The following is a 26222-nucleotide window of genomic DNA, read 5'->3' as shown; positions in this document are numbered from 1 at the left end:
CAAGCTATAAATATATTTTGCTGATGTCAATATTTAAAAAAGTTAATTAATGTAATAAAATAAAACAACTCATTGCATCATTACATTTTATGAGGGATAATTTGAAAACAAAAGTAAATTATAATTATGTCTTGAACAAACCTGCTTGTAAATGTACTCAATATATTTTATATATAACAAAAATATGCTTGTTTTGTTTGACACCATTATTCAGTTCATGTATAATAATATGACTTTCCTGGGTTCCCTTTTATGAAAGGTATATACTTTAAGCTGAGTTAATACCTTCACTAGATCTGACATTCTTAATCAAATGCGTCAATAAATTATGGCAAATTCAATGATCATAAAAACATCTGTTGTGCTGTGCTGATTATCATCAAAGTTTGCGTTTTGATTAGCCCAGACATCTGGAGAATCTGTTACCATGGTGATAAAAAATACACCGCACACAACGGATTACTATGTTGTTATTTACGCATTATGTTTCCTTTTATTTTACTGAATTAACCTTTTGCGTGTTTTAAAGCATACCCACTTTTTCAAAGATGTATTTGTTATTAGTACTAATGCCTTGAAATAGCAGTATATTACATTTCAGTGTTGATCCTAATATGCGAAAACAGTGGGTATTGTTACCCAAACAGCTGTCTAAAAAGATAGAAGACATTTCTAAATGCACCAGCCCTTCCCATGAGGATCAACCTTTTACATAAAAAAAGTCACTGCAGGTGCAGAACATGAGTACAATTTTTTTTTTCCTACAGTGAAAAGTCAATTCATATGCCCCTATATGTGTGTCCATCTTATTTTCCTTCTATGCCAGGGTTTTAGGGCCAGTTTGCTGACTGTTGAACGGCTGGAGAGAGTAAAAAGTAACAGATTTATGGGCAGGATCAGCTGGCAATAAATCTGTTAGGGTCAAGTTGAATGCTCCCTTTAACGCCTATCCTGTAGTCTAACATCTGACCCTAGTAATAACATACTCCTTATCTAATAATAATTAATGCTTAATAAAAAGTAAAAGATGCCCCAGCTTTGGTCGTCATTGTGAGTAAAAATCCCACGTCAGTGGTCAATGAGATAAAAAAAAAAATGCCCTTGTACCGGCAACTGAAGACTAGTACTATATTGATGATGTTCGTGGGAGGCATATTAACCTACTGTTGGTGTCAGTGTGAGGAATAATGTCCCATTTTTGGTGTTGTTTGGAGGAATAATACCTCATCATTGGCGCTAGTGGGAGGAATATTGCCCCATTGGTGAATTTGGAGAATTTTTGCCTTATCATTGGTGTCAGTTGGATTATAAAAGTCATCCCAGCATTAGTGTTCAGTGGTCTCTTACCTTTTGTAAATGCTTAATTTCATAGTTACATAGTCTGGTTGAAAAAAGACACAATTCCATCTAGTGCAACCACTAAAAGGGGGAAAAAAATTATACAATCCTATATTCACAATCCTGTACCCACATTTAATCCAGAGGAAGGGAAACAAAAATCCAGCAAAACATGATCCAATTTGCTCCAGCAGGGGAAAAATATTCCTTCCTGATTCCCCAAGAGGCAATCGGATATTCCCTGGATCAACTTTATCTATAAATGTTAGTACCCAGTTATATTATGTACATTAACCACCTCGCGCCCGCCCTATAGCCGAATGACGGCCGTAGAGCAGGCGCGTTCGTCCGGGAGGCCATCCCTGGACGTCCTAATGTTTACTTCCGCAATGCGTGCCGCCGCGGGCGCGCATCGCGGAAGTTCTGTGTTCGCCGTGTCCCCCGGGGACAGGCAAACACAGATCGCTGTAAACGGCCAATCACAGCGGCCGTTTACAGCATGATCGGCGTATCCAATGGGAGATGATCTCATATGTAAACATATGAGATCATCTCTCAGCGCCGCTCTCCCTCCTCACACAGACAGTGTGAGAGGGGAGAGATGAACGGCTGCAGCGGCAGCCGTTCTGCCTTGAGCTGAAAAAAAAAAGTAAAGTAAAAAGTGCCATCCTCCCCCAGCAGTGCCATCCTCCCCCAGCAGTGCCATCTGCCCCAGTGCCATCAGCCCCAGTGCCCTCCACCCCAGTGCCATCCACCCCAGTGCTACCTGCCCCCAGTGCCATCCATCCCAGTGCTACCTGCCCCCAGTGCCACCTGCCCCCAGTGCCATTTGTCCCCAGTGCCATCTGTCATCAGTGCCACGTATAAGTGCCATCTGTCATCAGTGCCACGTGTCATCAGTGCCACATAGTGCCATCTGTCATCAGTGCCACGTATTAGTGCCATCTGTCATCAGTGCCACGTATCAGTGTCATTTGTCATCAGTGCCACCTGTCAGTGTCACGTGCCATCTGTTGTCAGTGTCACGTGTCATCAATGCCACTTATCAGTGCCATCTGTCATCAGTGTCACGCGTCATCGGTGCCATGTATTAGTGCCATCTGTCATCGGTGGCACGTATTAGTCCAAAGACATGCAGGTAGGTTAATTGGCTTCTGTCTAAAAAAAATTGGCCCTAGTATACGAATGGGGATCTTGGATTGTGGGCTCCTTGAGGGTGGGGTCCAATGTGAGTGTGCAATGTACAGGGATAGGGACAATTGTAGACACTCACTCAGGTTGAACTGGATGGACTGGTGTCTTTATTCAACCTTACTAACTATGTAACTATGTAACTATGTATTAGTGCCAACTGTCATCAGTGCCCCGTATTAGTGCCACGTGTCTTCAGTGCCACGTATTAGTGCCACCTGTCATCAGTGCCACGTATAAGTGCCACGTGTCATCAGTGCCACATATTAGTGCCATCTGTCATCAGTGCCACATATTAGTGCCATCTGTCATCAGTGCCACGTGTCATCAGTGCCACGTATAAGTGTCATCATTGCCACGTATCAGTGCCATCTGTCATCAGTGTCACGTGTCATTGTCCTGGTGCTTCAAAAGCGTAATAAATAGTCAACAAGTTAGATGTGTAATTTATGTTCCTAGAACACATGATGGCGCTACCTGCATGTTGGGCCTCTCTATGTGGCCAGGCTGTGAAAAAGTCCCACACATGTGGTATTGTAATACTCAGGAGGAGTAGCAGAATTTTTTTGGGGGTGTCATTTGTGGTATACACATGCCACGTGAGTGAAATAACCTATTACAATGACAATTTTGTGGAGAAAAAAAATGAAAAATCTTAATTTTGCAAAGAACTGTGGGAAAAAAATGACAACATCAAAAAGCTCACCATGCCTCTTACTAAATACCTTGGAATGTCTACTTTCCAAAAAGGGGTCATTTGGGGGGTATTTGTACTTTCCTGACTTGTTGGTCACAAGAAGCGAGATAGTCCACCAGTACATCAGATGTGATCAATTTTGTGCGATTCGCACCACAGCTTGTAGACTCTCTAACTTTCACAAAGACCAAATAATATCCACTAATTTGGGATATTTTTACCAAAGATATGTAGCAGTATAAATTGTGGCCAAAATGTATGAAGAAAAATTAATAATTTGCATAATTCTGTCACAGAAACAAAGAAATATGCGCTTTTTTTCAAAATTTTCGGTCTTTTTTCATTTATAGCGCAAAAAATAAAAACCCCAGAGGTGATCAAATACCACCAAAAGAAAGCTCTATTTGTGGGAAAAAAAAGGACAAAAAATTCATTTGGGTACAGTGTTGCATGACTGAGTAATTGTCATTCAAAATGTGAGAGCACCGAAAGCTGAAAATTGGTCTGGGCAGGAAGGGTGTTTAAGTGCCCAGTAAGCAAGTGGTTAAGGAAACATTTTAGGCTATTTTTAAAGCAATCTACTGAGCTGGACAGAACCACCTCTCGAGGGAGTTTATTCCACATTTTCACAGCTCTTACTGTGAAGAACCCTTTCCCTATTTGGAGATGAAATCTCTTTTCCTCCTAGATGTAAAGAGTGCCCCCTTGTCCTCTGTGATGACCTTAAAGTGATTAAATCAAAACCAAGTTCACTATATGGAGCCCTTATGTATTTGCACATGTTGATCATATCCCCCCTTAACCTCTTCTCAAGAGAGAATAAATTCAGTTCCTCTAATGTTTCCTCATAGCTGAGCTCCTCTGTGCCTCTTTAGTTGCCCTTCCAAGCACTTCCTTTAGTTCCCTGATATCCTTTTTGAGAACTGGTGCCCAAAACTGAACTGCATATTCCAGATGAGGTCTTACTAATAATATGTACAGGGGCAAAGTGATCTCTCTCTCTCTCTGGAGTCCATACCTCTCCTAATGTAAGAAAGGATTTTGATTGCTTTGGAAACCACAGCTTGCCATTGCAGGCTATTATTAAGCTTATGATCTACCAGAGAACCCAGATCCTTCTCCAACATTTGATTCCTCCGGTTTTACTCCCCCTAGTATGTATATATGTATGGTATATTTGTAGCCCCCAAGTGCATCATTTTACATTTATCAACATTAACCACTTACGGACTGATATACGTCCTAAGTTTGAAGAGGAATATCGTTGTTATGGTAGCTGCCATAACCCCAGCGGTCCGCTTTCTGATAAGAGTGGTCTCTGTGGTGGATTCACCGCAAGATTACTTTTATCACTGGAGGAAGAGGGTCCCCCTCCCGCCGCGTTCTGGTGCCCTCCAGGGGCAGCGGAGGAGGCGATCGGATGTTGCCCCTTGTTTGGCATGGAGATGAGTGAGGGAAAGATGTCCCCCATCCGTCTCAAACATTGCAGGGCGGAAGCAATCACATCCGCCCATAGCTCTTAAAGGGCCATTTAAAAAAAAAAAAAAATTTAAATGACAATTTTTTTTTTTATTGCATTTTTGTGTAAATATGAGATCTGAAGTCTTTTTGCCCCCAGATCTCATATTTAAGTGGTCCTGTCAATCTTTTTTTCTATTACGAGGGATATTTACATTCCTTGTAATAGGAATAAAAGTGACACACTTTTTTTTAAAAGAACAGTGTAAAAATAAAAAATAAAAGTTACAAATAAATAAGAAAAAAAATTAAATTAAATGCGCCCGTCTTACCGAGCTTGCGTGCAGAAGTGAATGCATACGTGAGTAGTGCCCACATATGAAAACAGTGTTCAAACCACACATGTGAGGTATTGCAGCGATCAGTAGAGCAAGAGCAATAATTATATTCCTGGACCTCGTCTGTAACTCAAAACATGCACCCTGTAGAATTTTTTAAACATCGCCTATGGAGATTTTTAAGGGTAAAAGTTTGTCACCATTCCACAATTTCTCACCATTAAACGCGCCCCGTCCCACCAAACTTGCATGATGAAGCGAACGCATACGTGAGTATCAATTAAACAATAAGGGAGAAAAAACGTAAAATTGCACTTCCTCTATTTCTCCCACCTCAGTGCTAAAAGTTCAGGACTCACACTCAACATAAAATAATAATATTAGTTGGTTTGCACCTAAAATGGAAGCTACTTCAAATTAAGTATAAAAACAGATAACAAGATTATAAGGATTTTTTAGTAAACTTATAAAAAGGTAAAAAAAAAATCAGAATAATCTAAGCAGCGCTCCCATCACCTTTACATATTAACATAGTTGACTTATATATGTTCTCACATAGATCACATGAATAAAATAAAACGCATGAATGAAATAAATCACATAAGTGAAATAAATCGTTCACTGCTGCTAAAAAAATATAATTAAACAGTTCATATGCTCAGAGCAAAGCAGGTGCTGAGAAGATAGACAAGTCCATAAAAGGGCTGTAGTGGGTGACTCCCGTGGATATAGATAGAAAATAGGTGCACTTCACACAAAACCCTCCACACGTCCCCCAGGGGGTTAAACTCACCAGAAAATCAAATATAATGAGCCTTAATCCAACAATCAGTACAATCACTTCTGATTTACACTTCCATCATCCAACAATAAGCAGCACAGAGTTATGTGTATTGAACCTGCGCCTTTACCTTTTACACCTCCGTTAATCAGCAGTAGCAGCAGCACATAGAAAGAAATAAACTCCACATCGAGTAGATCCTTTTTGTTTCAATTTATTCAAACTAAAAGCAGTTTCTTATTTTGGCAAATGAAGTAGGCACTTAACATAGCCAGTAAACCATTAAACAGTTAAAATTGCCAAGCACAATGCACCCCACAACAGATCGCACAGCCGGATAGCACACAGTAATGTCCGCCAGCCCTGCTCCGCTTGTGTTATCTAATATATTAATTCCGGTAAATACCTGGATCAATATTCAGCTCACACATGGGCTCCTGTTCCGTAGCTGTGTTTGTCCGGGTCTCAGCGTGCATAAGCATCACTTCCGGTCGCCGCAAAGCCACTCCCTGACCGGTTTTGTCACTAAGACTTTGTCAAAGGGTGCGTGACTTAGCGACGTGGCATTCCGGATTAAATCGTCAATTGGTCCCGCCCTCTAGCTAGCACCTGACCTATCACACCTCCCATGCCTTCTAACCAATCTGATACAAGGGTGGGCGGGGACAGTACCAGCCGTCAGGCTATGGATCCTCTGCACGGAGAATATCCACTCCCCATACAACTCCAATGCACAGCACATATTTTACTATACAATGCCTACATTCTTTATGTGGATAATGGTAAGAGTCACTTAAAAACATCAACAATCTCATTAATAAAGCTACAATCATCAGCAATTAAATAATACCGGCATATAATCACCTCAGGCTAAACGCAACAAGAAAGAGGAGATATATGTAAGGACAATTGCATGTTAAAGCAGTCCTAAAACAACCAAAACTCGGACCGCAATTAAGTTGCACCCTACCCTCCTCCAACTTATTATAATCGCCTTTGAAGTGAATATACTGCTACCCAATCAATATCATAACATAATAATCTTTATGCACTGCTTACCAAAAAAAATACAAATAACTATAAATAAAAATACAAATAAAAATAAAATAAAAATAAAGAAATAGAAACAATAGTGATAAACTGAAAATAAGAAATAAATGAGAATTATTATATGGACAATCAATGATATCTATTCATCACTAATAAAACAGTTCAGGTCTAGATCTATATTTAACGCCCGAGGCGCGAGACTTTCGGTTAAATAAATCCATTTGGTTTCTTTCTTAGACAGTTCCCTGACCATATTGGAACCCCTCCAATTAGGTCCAACATGGTCGATCCCCCAGAACTTTAGACCTGATGGATCCTGGTCATGGTGTAATTTAAAGTGGAGAGACACGTTATGGTCCTTGTACCCAATACGGATGTTGTGTACATGTTCAGCTATTCTGATTTTTAGTAACCATTTGGTTCGCCCTATATACATTAAACCACAAGGGCAGGTTAATGCATATACCACATGTGTGGTATTACATGTGATAAAATGTTTAGTAGAAAACATCCTAACGTTAGCCGGAGACACGAACGTGTCAATTCCCCTCAAAGGCCTATCTATTTCTCTGCAGGGTTTACACTTTCTGCATGCGTAAAACCCATCCTTATCCCAAAAGGACGGTAACCATTCAGGGGGGTCTAAAACCTTTTTTACTACAGAGTCTCCATAATTTGGGGCTTTCCGGTAAATTAATCTAGGCCTAGGAGGTAACACCTGACTTAATATGTGAGTATCACTCGCATATGAAAACAGTGTTCAAACCATACATATTTGGTATCGCCGCGATATATTCGCGTCATAAAGCGAAAAAAACAGTACATTCAGGTCTGCTTGTAAGTGCACTGCATAGGTTGGTGCCATCTGCAAAGAATGAAATGGTACTTTTAATCCCAGGCACTATATCATTTATAAATATATTAAAAAGTAAGGGTCCCAACACTGAACCTTGGGGTACACCACCAACAAACCTAGACCATTCAGAGTATAAATCATTAGCCATGACTGAATTCGGTCTTTTAGCCAGTTTTCTATTCCATTTTTTCCAGGCCGGTAGACCACATTAGCCGTGTGCAGGGAACTGTGTCAAACACTTTTGCAAAATCCAAGTAAACTAATTTTTTTTCTTTTTTCATTTCATATTTTCATTCATTATCATTTATTTTAGGATCTGTGAGTGTATGTCGTCTGGTCCAGGTATTTTATTCACTAGACATTTGCACACAGAAATCTTTTGTTTTGGAATTTCGTTTTCATCCGAAAAATACATTTATTTAGTTACTCCCGAAATTACTTTTTATTTATTTAGTTTTTCGTTAAAAATTGCATTCGTCCGAAAATCCAAATTAATTAAGGTCGAATCTGTCATTGAAGGCTTATGGTGTCTGTCGAATGTTCAAAGAAGAGTCGACGGAGCAGCTAAACTGTATGACTCTGTATAGTTTAGCTGCTCTGTCGAATCTTCTTAGGCCGCGTACACACGGGCGGATTGTCTGCCCAACTAAGTTCGGCAGACAATCCGACAGACAGTCCGTTCAAAATTTGCATGAATGGACTTGACCACACACGATGAGCAGACAGTCCGCTGAAAGCGTGCGTGATGACGTGTACAGCACATACGACGGGACTAGAAAAACGACGTCCTATACACTGCAATGCAACCTTCGGCCGTGTAAACCCTTTCTGAGCATGCGCCATACTTAGTTCGTCCAACTTGCCTACACACAAGCGGACTGTCCGCTGAAACCAAGTTTGGACGGACAAAACCAAGTTTGAACGGACTGTCTTACGGAAATTCCGTAAGACTTTGTTCGTCAGACTGTCCGCTGAAAAAGTCCGCTGAAGCCCACACACGAGCGGATTGTCCGCTGAAACACTGTTCAGCGGACTAAGTTGGACAGACAATCCGCCCGTGTGTACGCGGCCTTAGAATTTTCAACAGACACCATAAGCCAAAGATTCGACTTTTTTTTTTCGCTGCTTTGTCGAATCTTTGTGGTTCATGTTGAATGTATATAGTTCAAACAGAAAATGGACTGGTGATAGTGATCACTGATCAGACAGGCAACAAGATAGGGTATATAGAATCTATATAGAATCTCAATCTATAATATAGAAACTATAATAATAAATCCCCCCCCCCACAACATGGGCAGCCTCTGAGGCTATCACAACTAGTGATGGACGAACTTCCGACGGGACGTTTCGCGAACGCGAAACGCGAACGGGCACAAACGTTCGCGAAAACGACCGTTCGCCGCGGGCTCCATTGACTTCAATGGGAGGCGAATTTCGCAAACCTTTAGGTCGAATTTGCGGCCACGGGGTAATTATTAGGGGGTAGCACGTAGTCCCACCACCTGGACAATAGCATAATACATGTATGAGGTGAATTTGGGATCGATAACTACAAGCATTTTTTTTTTATTTGGGAAATTGTTCTGACAATTCAGGACTATGGAGCTAATGAAGGCAATGGAGGAGAGGGAAGGTCAGGGACCAGGGTAGGCAAACAAGAGGGTGCAGGAGATACAGAGCACTGACAGCAGCACCGTAATACAGAGCACTGACATCAGCACCGTGACATACAGCGCTGACAGCAGCTCCGTGACATACAGCGCTGACAGCAGCTCCGTGACATACAGCGCTGACAGCAGCTCCGTGACATACAGCGCTGACAGCAGCTCCGTGACATACAGCGCTGACAGCAGCTCCGTGACATACAGCGCTGACAGCAGCACCGTGACATACAGCGCTGACAGCAGCTCCGTGACATACAGCGCTGACAGCAGCTCCGTGACATACAGCGCTGACAGCAGCTCCGTGACATACAGCACTGACAGCAGCTCCGTGACATACAGCGCTGACAGCAGCTCCGTGACATACAGCGCTGACAGCAGCACCGTGACATACAGCGCTGACAGCAGCTCCGTGACATACAGCGCTGACAGCAGCTCCGTGACATACAGCGCTGACAGCAGCTCCGTGACATACAGCGCTGACAGCAGCTCCGTGACATACAGCGCTGACAGCAGCTCCGTGACATACAGCGCTGACAGCAGCTCCGTGACATACAGCGCTGACAGCAGCTCCGTGACATACAGCGCTGACAGCAGCTCCGTGACATACAGCGCTGACAGCAGCACCGTGACATACAGCGCTGACAGCAGCTCCGTGACATACAGCGCTGACAGCAGCTCCGTGACATACAGCGCTGACAGCAGCTCCGTGACATACAGCACTGACAGCAGCTCCGTGACATACAGCGCTGACAGCAGCTCCGTGACATACAGCGCTGACAGCAGCACCGTGACATACAGCGCTGACAGCAGCTCCGTGACATACAGCGCTGACAGCAGCTCCGTGACATACAGCGCTGACAGCAGCTCCGTGACATACAGCGCTGACAGCAGCTCCGTGACATACAGCGCTGACAGCAGCTCCGTGACATACAGCGCTGACAGCAGCTCCGTGACATACAGCGCTGACAGCAGCTCCGTGACATACAGCGCTGACAGCAGCTCCGTGACATACAGCGCTGACAGCAGCTCCGTGACATACAGCGCTGACAGCAGCTCCGTGACATACAGCGCTGACAGCAGCTCCGTGACATACAGCGCTGACAGCAGCTCCGTGACATACAGCGCTGACAGCAGCACCGTAAGCAGCCCCAGGAGGAAGTCAGCACAGCACAGGGATGGTGTGATCCCCTCATAATAAGAACCCCCAGGAGGAAGTCAGCACAGCACAGGGATGGTGGGAGCCCCTCATAATAAGAACACCCAGGAGGAAGTCAGCACAGCACAGGGATGGTGGGAACCCCTCATAATAAGCAGCCCCAGTAGAAATATGACACCGCTCAACCTCTTCAAAGAGGAGGGTAGGGGCATATAGTACGGTGTGCTTTTTTGGGTCAGGGAAGTGAGCCAAATGAATTAAGAAGGTCTGTGTGCTTGATTCCAAAAATTGTTTATAGACATATACATGGTCTACTGATCACATGTGTTGAATTCCTCCGAGATCCATGCCTCATTCATTTTTAGAAATGTGAGGTAGTTAACACTGTGGTGAGCTAGGCGAGTACGCTTATCGGTCACAATCCCCCCTGCTGCGCTGAACGTCCTTTCGGACAGGACACTGGATGAGGGGCAAGCCAACAGTTCGATTGCAAATTGGGCAAGCTCTGGCCAGAGGTCAAGCCTGCCCACCCAGTAGTCTAGGGGTTCATCACTCCTCAGAGCGTCCACATCGGCCGTTAACCCAATGTAGTCGGACACCTGACGGTCTAGGCGTTCCCTGATGCTGGATCCGGATGACACCTGTCGATGGGTCGGCTGAAAGAATGACCTCATATCCGAAGTCACCAACACATCTTCAAACCGGCCTCTTCTTGCAGGCGCTGTTGGATTGGTACCCGCAAATCCTTCTCTGGGAGTGGGAATTGCTCCTCTGCCAGCGCACGCAAAAGCAGAATGCAGCATTTCTCGAAGCAAGGCCTGGAAGTGCTGCATTCTGACAGCCCTCTGCGACGGCGGTAACATTTCCGCCATTTTGTGTTTGTACCGGGGGTCTAAGTACGTTGCCACCCAGTACTGGTCCTTGACCCTCATGCTTTTTATACGGGGGTCCCTATTAAAACACTGGAGCATGAAGGCCCCCATTTGCACTAAAGTGGAAGCGGTGTGGTGGCCTGGCTCCTGCTCATCATCCAGGATAATGTCGTCCTCTTCATTCTCCTCTCCCCATCCTCGCACAACAGGGATCCCAGAAAGGTTTAAAGCATGCTCTTCTTGCTCCTGCTCATCCGCCCCGGCACCATCCTCCTCTGACTCCTCATCAGACTCCTGTTGTTGACTTGTCTCAGATAGAGTAGCCCCCCCTGGGAATTCATCCAGCATTGCGACTTCCTCATCTTCCCGCTCCTGCTCCTCCACAGCCTGATCAATGACACGACGCAATGCACGCTCCAGAAAGAAGGCATAAGGTACCATGTCACTGATGGCGCCATGGCTGCGACTGACCAGTTTGGTGATCTCCTCAAATGGCCGCAGAAGTCTGCATGTGTCGCGCATGAGCAGCCACTGGCGCGGTGAAAAAAACCCAGCTCCCCAGAACCGTTTCTTTCGCAGAGTTCATACAGGTAGACGTTAACTGCACGTTTCTGCTGGAGCAGCCTATCAAGCATATAGAAGGTTGAGTTCCATCGCGTCGGGCAATCGCAAATAAGACGTCTGACCGGCAGATGGTGTCGCCGCTGAATGTCAGCAAGGCGAGCCATGGCCGTGTAAGATCTTCTGAAATGGGCCGAGATTTTCCTTGCCTGCCGCAAGATGTCCTGGACCCCAGGGTATTTGACAAGGAATCGCTGCACGACCAAGTTTAAGACGTGTGCCATGCACGGCACGTGCGTGATTTTGCCCTGTTTCAATGCGCTAAGCAGATTGGCACCGTTGTCACACACCACTTTACCAACTGTCAAATTGAGCGGTGTTAGCCACTCATCTGCCTGTGAACGCAAAGCTGAAAGGAGTGCCGGGCCAGTGTGGCTCTTTGCTTCCAGGCACAACAGACGCAGCACGGCATGGCAACGTCTCACCTGGCATGTGGAATAGGTTCTGGGGAGCTTGGGCGGTGCAGTGGAAGAGACGCTAGCAGCGGAAAAGGAGGAGGCAGCTGAGGAGGAGAGGGAGGAGGATGGAGTAGGAGGAGGAGAAGAAGAGTCAGGCCTGCATGCAATCCGTGGCGGTAAAACCAAATCTACACGGGTGCCACGGGTTACATGCTTGACGGCCGTCAGAAGGTTCACCCAGTGGGCAGTAAAACTGATATACCTTCCCTGCCCGTGTTTGCTAGACCACGTGTCTGTGGTCAGATGTATCTTGGCACCGACACTGTGTGCCAGAGATACATTCACTTGCCGCTGAACATGGCCATATAGCTCTGGGATGCCCTTCTCTGAGAAATACTTCCTTCCTGGGACCTTCCATTGTGGTGTTCCAATGGCCACAAATTTGCGAAAGGCCTCCGAGTCCACCAGTTTATATGGCAGTAGTTGGCGGGCTATGAGTTCTGACAAGCCAGCCGCCAACCGTTGGGCAAGAGGGTTATCCGGCGTCATCATTTTTTTACGCTCAAACATTAGGCCCACGGAAGCCTGCCTTTTTGCAGAAAAATGTGAGCTTGGCGTGATGGAAGGTGGAGTGGAGGACAATTGTGAGGAGAGAGGAGAAGGAGAAGTAGAAGACGAGGCTGGACGGTGAGAGCCTGCAGTGTGGCTTTGTGTGTTCCGTTGCTCCCACTGGGCTCGGTGATGGCTGCTCATGTGCCTTCTTAAGGCGGTCGTCCCTAGGTGAGTATTGGGCTTACCGCGACTAACGCGTTGACTGCAAAGATTGCAGATGGCAACGCTATTGTCAGCAGCGGACACGTTAAAAAAAGCCCACACTGCGGAGCCATGTGCCGGTGTCCTGGGAGCGCCAGATGTGACCGTACATGGTCGATGACTCGCTCCTGATACATTTGCAGTCTGCTTTGTCCCTGCTGTGCAATGTAAGTCATTGCTGCTTCTCCTCCCTATCTGCTGGTCCATATCTCCCTCTGAACTCCCCTCCTCTTCCTCTCTTGTGGGCACCCACGTGACATCACTAGACACGTCATCATCAACGTCACCTTCCCCACCGCTATAAGTAGAGTAGGCAGCAACACCGGGGACCAACCTCCTCCTTGGGCTGATCTGGGTACTGGCGTCAGACTGCTGAGTAGCGCTTGTTGCTACCTCCTCTTCCTGATCCAATACCAAGAGTGGCTGCGCATCAGAAATGTCCTCTTGATATGGATCGGAAAATAATTCCAGTGACTCAAGCGGAAGGTATGTGGTGGTGGTGGTGGTGGTCGTGTTGTTGGTGGTAGTGTCTTTGGGGGTGCACATAGCAGAGAGTGAAGAAGAGGGTGCAGATCGAGAGGATGAGGAGGGTGCAGAAGAGTAAGGCTGAGCGAGCCACTCAACCAAGTCTGGTGCATCCTTTAAAGTAATTGAACGCACCTTCTGCAACTTCCCACTTTGGCTCAAGCCTGTTGCTCCTGCCCTACCCCTACCACCCCTGCGGAAGGGCCTGCCTCTTCCTCTGCATGTCATTTTTTAAATGACCCTGTGACAAAACTCTTAGTCCCTATACCGCTGAAGGACTGCTGCAGTATAGGTGAGCGGTCAGCAGTGGTGCACGTCAACCCTATCTATTGTGGACCTATAGCGGTCCTTACAGAACAGCAGACTGTACCGCACTCAAGCCTATGTACCGTAGCACCCTATACCAAGTTACCAGTCCTTATAAGAACTTTTGTGGAACAAGCAGGTTGTGTATTAGTGTTTAGCAGACTGTACGTCAGTCCCTATACCGCTGAAGGACTGCTGCAGTATAGGGCAGCGGTCAGCAGTAGTGCACGGCAACCCTATGTATTGTGGACCGATAGCGGTCCTTACAGAACAGCAGACTGTAACGCACTCAGGCCTATGTACCGTAGCACCCTATACCAAGTTACCAGTCCTTATAAGAACTTTTGTGGACCAAGCAGGTTGTGTGTTAGTGATTAGCAGACTGTACGTCAGTCCCTATACCAATGAAGGACTGCTGCAGTATAGGGCAGCGGTCAGCAGTAGTGCACGGCAACCCTATGTATTGTGGACCGATAGCGGTCCTTACAGAACAGCAGACTGTACTGCACTCAGGCCTATGTACCGTAGCACCCTATACCAAGTTACCAGTCCTTATAAAAACTTTTGTGGACCAAGCAGGTTGTGTGTTAGTGTTTAGCAGACTGTGCGTCAGTCCCTATACCGCTGAAGGACTGCTGCAGTATAGGGCAGCGGTCAGCAGTAGTGCACGGCAACCCTATGTATTGTGGACCGATAGCGGTCCTTACAGAACAGCAGACTGTAACGCACTCAGGCCTATGTACCGTAGCACCCTATACCAAGTTACCAGTCCTTATAAGAACTTTTGTGGACCAAGCAGGTTGTGTGTTAGTGATTAGCAGACTGTACGTCAGTCCCTATACCAATGAAGGACTGCTGCAGTATAGGGCAGCGGTCAGCAGTAGTGCACGGCAACCCTATGTATTGTGGACCGATAGCGGTCCTTACAGAACAGCAGACTGTAACGCACTCAGGCCTATGTACCGTAGCACCCTATACCAAGTTACCAGTCCTTATAAGAACTTTTGTGGAACAAGCAGGTTGTGTGTTAGTGATTAGCAGACTGTACGTCAGTCCCTATACCAATGAAGGACTGCTGCAGTATAGGGCAGCGGTCAGCAGTAGTGCACGGCAACCCTATGTATTGTGGACCGATAGCGGTCCTTACAGAACAGCAGACTGTACTGCACTCAGGCCTATGTACCGTAGCACCCTATACCAAGTTACCAGTCCTTATAAAAACTTTTGTGGACCAAGCAGGTTGTGTGTTAGTGTTTAGCAGACTGTGCGTCAGTCCCTATACCGCTGAAGGACTGCTGCAGTATAGGGCAGCGGTCAGCAGTAGTGCACGGCAACCCTATGTATTGTGGACCGATAGCGGTCCTTACAGAACAGCAGACTGTAACGCACTCAGGCCTATGTACCGTAGCACCCTATACCAAGTTACCAGTCCTTATAAGAACTTTTGTGGACCAAGCAGGTTGTGTGTTAGTGATTAGCAGACTGTACGTCAGTCCCTATACCAATGAAGGACTGCTGCAGTATAGGGCAGCGGTCAGCAGTAGTGCACGGCAACCCTATGTATTGTGGACCGATAGCGGTCCTTACAGAACAGCAGACTGTACTGCACTCAGGCCTATGTACCGTAGCACCCTATACCAAGTTACCAGTCCTTATAAAAACTTTTGTGGACCAAGCAGGTTGTGTGTTAGTGTTTAGCAGACTGTGCGTCAGTCCCTATACCGCTGAAGGACTGCTGCAGTATAGGGCAGCGGTCAGCAGTAGTGCACGGCAACCCTATGTATTGTGGACCGATAGCGGTCCTTACAGAACAGCAGACTGTAACGCACTCAGGCCTATGTACCGTAGCACCCTATACCAAGTTACCAGTCCTTATAAGAACTTTTGTGGACCAAGCAGGTTGTGTGTTAGTGATTAGCAGACTGTACGTCAGTCCCTATACCAATGAAGGACTGCTGCAGTATAGGGCAGCGGTCAGCAGTAGTGCACGGCAACCCTATGTATTGTGGACCGATAGCGGTCCTTACAGAACAGCAGACTGTAACGCACTCAGGCCTATGTACCGTAGCACCCTATACCAAGTTACCAGTCCTTATAAGAACTTTTGTGGAACAAGCAGGTTGTGTGTTAGTGATTAGCAGACTGTACGTCAGTCCCTATACCAATGAAGGACTGCTGCAGTATAGGGCAGCGGTCAGCAGTAGTGCACGGCAACCCTATGTATTGTGGACCGATAGCGGTCCTTACAGAACAGCAGACTGTAACGCACTCAGGCCTATGTACCGTAGCACCCTATACCAAGTTACCAGTCCTTATAAGAACTTTTGTGGACCAAGCAGGTTGTGTGTTAGTGATTAGCAGACTGTACGTCAGTCCCTATACCGCTGAAGGACTGCTGCAGTATAGGGCAGCGGTCAGCAGTAGTGCACGGCAACCCTATGTATTGTGGACCGATAGCGGTCCTTACAGAACAGCAGACTGTAACGCACTCAGGCCTATGTACCGTAGCACCCTATACCAAGTTACCAGTCCTTATAAGAACTTTTGTGGACCAAGCAGGTTGTGTGTTAGTGATTAGCAGACTGTACGTCAGTCCCTATACCAATGAAGGACTGCTGCAGTATAGGGCAGCGGTCAGCAGTAGTGCACGGCAACCCTATGTATTGTGGACCGATAGCGGTCCTTACAGAACAGCAGACTGTAACGCACTCAGGCCTATGTACCGTAGCACCCTATACCAAGTTACCAGTCCTTATAAGAACTTTTGTGGACCAAGCAGGTTGTGTGTTAGTGATTAGCAGACTGTACGTCAGTCCCTATACCAATGAAGGACTGCTGCAGTATAGGGCAGCGGTCAGCAGTAGTGCACGGCAACCCTATGTATTGTGGACCGATAGCGGTCCTTACAGAACAGCAGACTGTACTGCACTCAGGCCTATGTACCGTAGCACCCTATACCAAGTTACCAGTCCTTATAAAAACTTTTGTGGACCAAGCAGGTTGTGTGTTAGTGTTTAGCAGACTGTGCGTCAGTCCCTATACCGCTGAAGGACTGCTGCAGTATAGGGCAGCGGTCAGCAGTAGTGCACGGCAACCCTATGTATTGTGGACCGATAGCGGTCCTTACAGAACAGCAGACTGTAACGCACTCAGGCCTATGTACCGTAGCACCCTATACCAAGTTACCAGTCCTTATAAGAACTTTTGTGGACCAAGCAGGTTGTGTGTTAGTGATTAGCAGACTGTACGTCAGTCCCTATACCAATGAAGGACTGCTGCAGTATAGGGCAGCGGTCAGCAGTAGTGCACGGCAACCCTATGTATTGTGGACCGATAGCGGTCCTTACAGAACAGCAGACTGTACTGCACTCAGGCCTATGTACCGTAGCACCCTATACCAAGTTACCAGTCCTTATAAGAACTTTTGTGGACCAAGCAGGTTGTGTGTTAGTGATTAGCAGACTGTACGTCAGTCCCTATACCAATGAAGGACTGCTGCAGTATAGGGCAGCGGTCAGCAGTAGTGCACGGCAACCCTATGTATTGTGGACCGATAGCGGTCCTTACAGAACAGCAGACTGTACTGCACTCAGGCCTATGTACCGTAGCACCCTATACCAAGTTACCAGTCCTTATAAGAACTTTTGTGGACCAAGCAGGTTGTGTATTAGTGTTTAGCAGACTGTGCGTCAGTCCCTATACCGCTGAAGGACTGCTGCAGTATAGGGCAGCGGTCAGCAGTAGTGCACGGCAACCCTATGTATTGTGGACCGATAGCGGTCCTTACAGAACAGCAGACTGTACCGCACCCAAGCCTATGTACCGTAGCACCCTAGACAGACCAAGTTACCAGTCCTGATAAAGAGCTTTGTGGAACAAGTGAGTTGTGAATGATTAGCAGACTGCAGCAGAAGGGCAGCAGTCAAGTATAATATTCTTTCTATATTTGGAAGAAAGAATATTATACGTGTACAAGCCTATTACCGTACCACTGATACCAGTCCTGAAAAGAACCTTTGTGGAACTAATAGTAACAGCAAGTCTTTAAAATTATCCTCACTGCCTGACACACTGCTTCCTGCCTGTCCCTATACAAATTGGCAAAAAAGAGTAGGCTGGAACGATTAGCTGGAACAGCTCTTTTGTGGACCTGATAGTAACAGCTAATGATGATGATGATGATGATGATGAAGAAAGACTAATCTGGCTGAGCTGTCCCTAAAATAGCAGCATACAGCGCTCTGTCCCTTTATCTAAACTGACAAAAGAAACTCAGGCTGCTGACCTAACACCTATACCAGTCCTGAAAAGAACTTTTGTGTACCAAATAGCTAGCGTTTTCTCTGTCCCTACTCCACACAGGATCCTTTCCCTACAGTGACAGAAGAAAGAATGTAAAATGGCCACCGGATCGGGTGTATTTATAGGTTAGGGGGAATGTCCAAGTGTCCATGAGCTGTCATGTCTCAATTGGTTGTCCTGTAACACATGATAAACGTGTCACGAAAGGTTAAAGTTCTTGTATACATTAAACACGTAAGTCCGCCGGGGCGAACGACGGAAAAAGGCGTTCGAACCCGCGGACGGCGAAAGTCGGAAATTCGCCGCGAAACGACCGCCGGGCGAACCGTTCGGCCATCACTAATCACAACACTAGCAACACTAGTATCACTATCAAGCTCAGAACACTAACACAATAGCAGCAGATTATTATGAAAAAGTTAAGTTGAACTGTAGCTTGCTTCACTATTGTTCTGCTTCTGTGCTTATGCTTAATTGCTAAATAATTTAGGTTCTTTGACAAACGGACCAGCTAATGCCACGTACACATGATCAAACAATCTGGACTGGAATCCCCCCGTGTGTGGGCTCCGGCGGATTCTTTTTTACCCAAAAGTCCGGTGGACTAAGAAAGTAGTTTTGCACCAAAATATGTCCGCCGGACTCGCAGTACGCCGGACAATACGGCCGCGTGTGTGCTAGTCCGCCGTACTTTTTGAAGAATTGCCATTTCTGTTCTGTGTTCATTGATGTCAATATTCCCTCTCAGTCTAAGGCTTGAAGATCAGCCCTCATCCTTGGAAAATTTGCTCTCTTAGGACTTGACCACACACGATGAACAGACAGTCCGCTGAAAGCTTGCGCGATGACGTGTACAGCACGTACGACGGGACTAGAAATATGACGTCCAATACACTGCAATGCAACCTTCGGCGTGTAAATCCTTTCTGAGCATGCGCCATACTTAGTCCGTCCAACTTGCCTACACACAAGCGGACTGTCCGCTGAAACCAAGTTTGGACGGACAAAATTACGGAAATTCCGAAAGACTAAGTCCGTCAGACTGTCCGCTGAAAAAGTCCGCTGAAGCCCACACACGAGCGGATTGTCCGCTGAAACACGTTTCAGCGGACTAAGTTGGGCAGACAATCCGCCCGTGTGTACGCGGCCTTAAAGTTAAGTGTTTTTATCTTTCTAGTATGAGTTTGTTGTTTACAGCTAACATTAAATTAAATCATGTTATGGTCACTGCTACCCAGATGTTCTTTTATATGAACATTAGTAATAATGGTATTAATTTCCCATGCTGCTACTCCATTTCCCATGCGGCTCTCCTATTGGCCAGGTGACAAACTATGCAGTCACCATTGGCATAAAAAAATCACTCCATCCAAAAGGGTCGAGCACCAGCTTCCGCTCTGCATGTAGCTCTTCTATGCAGGGCTAATTTATGGCAAGCAGCTGGTCATGAGCAGATCATTGTCTGTAGATTTAGGACCACTGCTTTACACAATGATGGTTATTTACGAACGGTAAATTCATTTTGCACTGCAAGTGCACTTGAAAGTGCACTGAAAGGGCACTTGGAAGTGCAGTCGCTCTAAATCTAAGATGTTGATCTGAAATGAGTGGAAGCTCTGCTGATTTTATCATCCAATCATGTGCAAGCTAAAATGCTGTGTTTTTATTATCCTTGCATGTCCCCCTCGGATCTACAGTGACTGTACTTCCAAGTGCACTTTCAGTGCAATTTCAAGTGCACTTGCAGTGCAAAGTGGATTTTCCTTTCGTAAATAGCCCCCAATAACACATGCAGAAACTCGTTTATGATATATACCAGATAAAATCCACTATTAACTCACAAAGGCAACATCTAAAGCAGATGCGGGGGTCATCCAATTTGTGTTTTCTACAAAATATTGTGTGTAAAATTTAACATGGTAATTCACTACACATAAATACCACATTTTCAGCAAATACCTGCATGATCGATTAAAGGTCTGATATAGAATTTTGAGAGGAGGGCCCTTAAAATTCATAGCACACCCAAAGGGCCTGGTATGGGTTGTGTGGGGAATCCCAACATTGTTTTTTTTATTATTGTCCTTGTGCCTTTGTATACATTCACCTGTCAGCTGGTAATCCCCGATTGACAGCTGAATGAGCTGTGCAGAGATGAGTCACTGTTGTTAGAACTCTGGAGGGTGCCAGATCCCTTACAACCAGGATTCTTGAGCAATACCATTGCTAATGGTTTCACCTCCCACTGCAGCTGAAGGGCTGATCTGTGATAACATAAAGTATAAAAAAAAAATAATATATACCATAAGGCATGCATTAATTAACATACATTTTTTTGTGAATTGCAGGTGTTTTTCAACTCCTAGGACTCCTCCACATGCAGTGGTGTCTGCTTCGATCAGCAGGTGACCTGTGAACAGATCCTCTGCCGATCAGAGCCAAGTAGGATGGATGTTCCATTTGTGTCTGTTCAGTTTATGCACGGACACAGGCAGACCCCACTGAGCTCTAGAGACAGCCAGATTCTGCTGTCCATTTACATCAGGCCACCTCCAGTCTGCCAAAACAGTAAATCACTGGTCAGACCCATAGATAGGCAGTGCAAATGGACAAGTCCATTTACACCCAACTGTCCACAGGACTTCGTGGACCTTTCAGCTAGGTCAGCCTGAAAAACTGACAGGTGGACCTGATTGAAATTTCCATGTGAAAGGGACCTTAGTGAGTTGAAATCAAAGATACAATTTTAAATAAATGTAAATATTCTTTTCTTGAAAGTGTTGCACATGTCTACTTGCACACAAAATACAGGATTTGCCAATAAGGCAACAGAAATGTATTATCAATCATCAACAACAACATAACTTTCAATTTGTCCTAGAGGAAGTAACAGATGTCAGCTAGCCCAGACTTCCCTTGGAATGCACAGAAAAAAGTTTTGTTCAAAAGATATCAAGGCTTTCTCACCCATGTTCAGAAATTTCTGGAGAAGATTTAGTTATCATGTTGTCAAAGCAGTGCAAAGCACAGGAATGGGAAACAATACAAAAATAAACATTTACACTATATTTAGATCAGCTTATACACTTTTACAAATTTAGATTAGCCATAGAAGTAGAAAACACTAAAAAGACTTATTTCATTGAAGTGTACAGTGCTCAGCGTTTCCTTTCCTTTCAGAATTAACATTTTTTATGGAACACTATACTACAAAATACTTCCACCAATGCAGGCCATTGATTGCAACCAACATTTGTTAATTTTCACACACAAAAAAATATTTTTCCTAATAAATGCATTCAAGACCATGTCAAGACCAGTATTTCCTTTCCTTTCAGAATTAACATTTTTTATAGAACACTATACTACAAAATACTCCCACAAATGCAGGCCATTGATTGCAACCAACATTTATTAATTTGCACACACAAAAAACTATTTTTCCTAATAAATTCATTCAAGACCATGTTGCAAAAATGAATGCACCCCAATGAAAGTCTTACAAACAAAGCTACATTTTAGACAACAAAATCCTAATTAACAAGAATTCAACTACAGGTGAGTCTAATTATTAATTAAACAGGTGTCTAGTATAAATGGGCCGAACACACCCCTGTTTGGTTCACAGCAGAACTCCTGAACAGGGGAAAAGTTCTAACCCAAATGACGAACCTCGTTTAAGTCTATGGGAGCCGAACAGGAAAAATCAAAAGTGCCCATTTTGAAGGCTTATATGCAAGTAATTGAGCATACAAAGGGTATGGACGTCTGGGTACTGCCCTGGGGGACAATGCAAATGTTTTTCTAAAAACAATGGTTTTTTCAGGAGCAGTGATTTTAATGATGCTTAAACTGCAACAATAAAAATGAAAAATTACTTCACTTAAGGACCAGCCTTATTTTTCATACTCGCTGTTTACAAGTTAAAATATTTTTTTTTGCTAGAAAATGATTTAGAACCCACAAATATCATATACTTTTTTTCTAACACCATAGAGAATAAAATTGCAGTTGTTGCAATACTTTCTGTCACACCGTATTTGCGCATCGGTCTTACAAGTGCACATTTTTTGGAAAAATACTTTTTTTGAATAAAAAAAATAAGACATCAGCAAAGTTAGCCTAATTTTTTTATATTGTGAAAGATAATGTTAAGTCGAGTAAATTGATACCCAACATGTCACGCTTCAAAATTGCGTCTGCTTGTGGAATGGTGACAAACTTTTACCCTTAAAAATCCTCTCTCCAAATTCGCTCCACACATACATCGCACACTCAAATTGGTCCCTACCCTCAAGGAGCCCACAATCCAAGGTCCCCAACTCACATTCCTATAGTAGGGCCAATTTTTTATTTTTTTTTGGACAGAAGCCAATTAACCTACCAGAATGTCTTTGGAGTACCTCGACAGGAGCATCTTCTGATGAGACGGATTGAAGAAAATCAGCATGCAAGTTCACTTAGAAAGAAATAGAAGATAAACGTGGGTGATTGTTTCCCCTGACATAATACAGCGTACACTGCAGAGGAATGGCATGCATTGGTGTCGCACACAAAGGAAGCTTCTCCTAAAGCCTAAGCACAAAAAATCTTGCCTAGAATGCGCCATGTTAAAAAAGAAGAATTGCATCGCAAAGGAATACAAAGAAAAATATATGATGCCTGCAGTGAAACGTCGTGGTGGCAGTGTCCTTCTGTGGGGCTGTATGAGTGCTGCTGGTGTCGGGAAGCTGCATTTCATTGATGGTAGTATGAATTTACAGATGTAGTGCTCTATATTGAAAGAGAAGATGCTACCATTACTACGTGCCCATGGTCATCGTCACTTTTTCCAACACGGAAATTATCACAAAAAAAAAACACATCTAAGACCATTGTTGCACATCTCAAGAAGGACAGGGTGAAAGTGATTCAGTGGCCAAGTATTGTACCCAGTCAAACACCTATGGGGAATTATAAAGAGACAAGTTGGGCCTTATGCCCTGTACACACGGTCGGACATTCCGACCATAAAATCCATCTGATTTTTTCAGACGGATTTTGGCCGAAACTTGTGTTCCATACACACGGTCAGACAAAGTTGTCAGAAAATGCGATTGTTCGGAATGAGGGGACGTTCATTGCTTACGACAGGACTACGTAGAGTCTAGTAGCCAAGAGCTTTAGTTTCGTAATTTAATCTGAGCATGCGTGGCACTTTGTCCATCGAAATTCTCTACAAACGATTGGAAAAAGTCAGATCGGATTTTGTTGTTGGAAAATTTTAGATCCAGCTCTCAAACTTTTTCCGTCTGAATTTCTGACAGAAAAAGTCAGAAAGAGCCCACACATAATTTCTGACAACTTAATCCGATCAGACCTTTTCCATTGGAATTTCTGACCGTGTTTACAAGGCATTACTCTCCATCCAGCATCCGGGCTCTAAAAGAGCTAGTTTTTGAAGAATGGAAAAATATAGATGTTGCAATATGTCGCCAATTTGTTCATTCCATGCCTAGAAGACTTGTTGCTGTTACAGTTACAAATCATGGCGTTCATACATAATACTAGATGTAATGGGGTGTATTCATTTTTGCATCAACTAATTTGAGTAAAACCAGTTATAATAATAACCTTTCATGTAATGAACTAAACACATTTTGGAAATTGTTCTTGTGTTCATTGAGATATTGATTAACATCTTAATTTTCAAAATGGGTGTGCTCATTTATGCTAAACCTAAGGGAAATATGTAATGTATGGCAGTCCTTAGATGTGGTGACTGCATTTGTTTGTTTTTTCAGGCATTTTATTTTATTTTACCAAGTGTACCTCCCAGTTACATGACGTCACGTGATGTCAGAAGGGGGTGGGGTCACCGGGTGGCCCAGCCCTCAGCTATATAACAGTTGTCAATGCAAAAAGTCTGCAGTCAGTGGGGGCCTCATGGAGGCTCAGTTTTTTCCCTTTTTTATGTTTGCTATGCTGCGATTGAAGATGAATGGACATCGCGGGACATTTTTTTAAAATAAAGGACTTGTCCCAATTTGTCTACTGTAATTTTTAACATTTCGACCCTTTTTTGGTGAATGTTTAGGGGTACAATGTACACGATACCCATTCACGTGGGGGGGTCTGGATCTGGGGTTCCTCTTGTTAAAGGGGGCTTCCAGATTACGATAAGCCCCCCGCCCGCAGACCCCCACAACCACCAGGCAAGGGTTGTGGGGAAGAGACCCTTGTCCCCATGAGCATGGGGAGAAGGTGTTTTGGGGGGACCACAAAGCATCCTCCCCATGTTGAGGGCATGTGGCCTGGTACAGTTCAGAAGGGGGGGTGCTCTCTTGTCCCTCCCCCTTTTCCTGCGGCCTGCCAGGTTGGGTGCTCGGATAAGGGTCTGGTGTGGATTTTGGGGGGACCCTACCAATTTTTTTTCAATTTTGGTGTAGCGTTCCAATTAATATCCATACCAGACACGAAGGGCCTGGTAATGGACTGGGGGGGAACCCATTCCGTTTTTTTTCAATGATTTTTATGTATATTGCCGAGACCTGACAATATATTAAAGCCGTGAGCAGTTTTAAATGACCTTTTTTTCCTTTAGAAATGTCATTTTACTGGGGTACTGTTCTAAACACGGAAAAGATACGCTACTTTACAGCCATACTAAGGACACCCCCATGAATGATATTTAAAGGAATAATTCATTTTTACTGTTTCACTTTAAGCATTATTACAATCACTGCTCCTGAAAAAACTGCAGTTTTTAAAATAAGAAAGTGTAAAAAATGTACTTTATAGGTGCAGGGTCAGTTGAAAAATAGAGAGTATATAAAAAATATTCCTTTATTGGATACATAGAATACAATTACATATATTCCATAAACCAAAGAAACAAATGTAGGGGGATACAGATTGTGGTTAAATGCCTAATGTCTTACAGCTCAACCAGCACAGCAATAGATGGCAAGCTTCCCAACATGTTTCGCCCTTAAATCGGGCTTCCTCAGGGGATGTTGGTCGTTCATGATATGTACCACCTTCAAATAAGAAAATACATAACACAACCACAAATTAATTGACATCACATAATTGCAACAATTACATTTTACTATGAGAGCGTTAATGCCTGCCCATGCTTATAAAAACAAAGAAAACAAAGAGACCAGAGAATGCCGGGACATCTAGATGAATCGCCTCATCAAACCAACCATATGCTAAGGGTGGACATAGATGGCATAAAAAAATCTGCTAAAATAAATAAATAAAAAATAAATAAAAAAGTGTATACATGTGTATATAACATAGATATATACCAATATCCTAATAAGCCAAACCCCAAAACCAAGGGGGTGATGATGTTTTACCCTCCAGGTATGGGGAAGGGGCAAGGGGACAGGTACAACAAAAAACAAAGTAACTTACAGGCACAATTTGGGTGGTGAATTTTCACTAGAGGTGACACATCAACCAGGGTCAGAAATTCTCAGATTATCTATAAACACAGTGAAAGCACCATATTATAGCTAACCAAGCAGGGTCGATGCTGAAAATTAAACCAAACGAATAGCTAGGGAATTGTATTTTTGTTGTATGTGTTTTTTTTTTGTTTTTTTTTCTTTCCCCCCTCCCTTTCCTCCCTCCTATGTTTATTGACCTTTAGTATAAGATCTGTTAGGGATTTATATAATTATAATAAATAATTTTTTTGTATTTTATTATATATAAATGTGTTGAATTTATCAACTATAAGTGAGTTTGTCATATTAATTAAGATATTACCATTTGTATATTGTTGAGCTGTATTAAAAAATGTTTTAAAATAAAGATTGTACAATGTGATTGCGTTTTCTAATCTGTGTGCCTGTGTTACC

This window comes from Lithobates pipiens, unplaced genomic scaffold (assembly GCF_037356315.1).
Source record: "Lithobates pipiens isolate NorthernLeopardFrog02 unplaced genomic scaffold, aLitPip1_a1.2 Scaffold_13, whole genome shotgun sequence".
In the NCBI taxonomy this organism is placed as follows: domain Eukaryota; kingdom Metazoa; phylum Chordata; class Amphibia; order Anura; family Ranidae; genus Lithobates; species Lithobates pipiens.
This window is presented reverse-complemented; position numbering follows the sequence as displayed.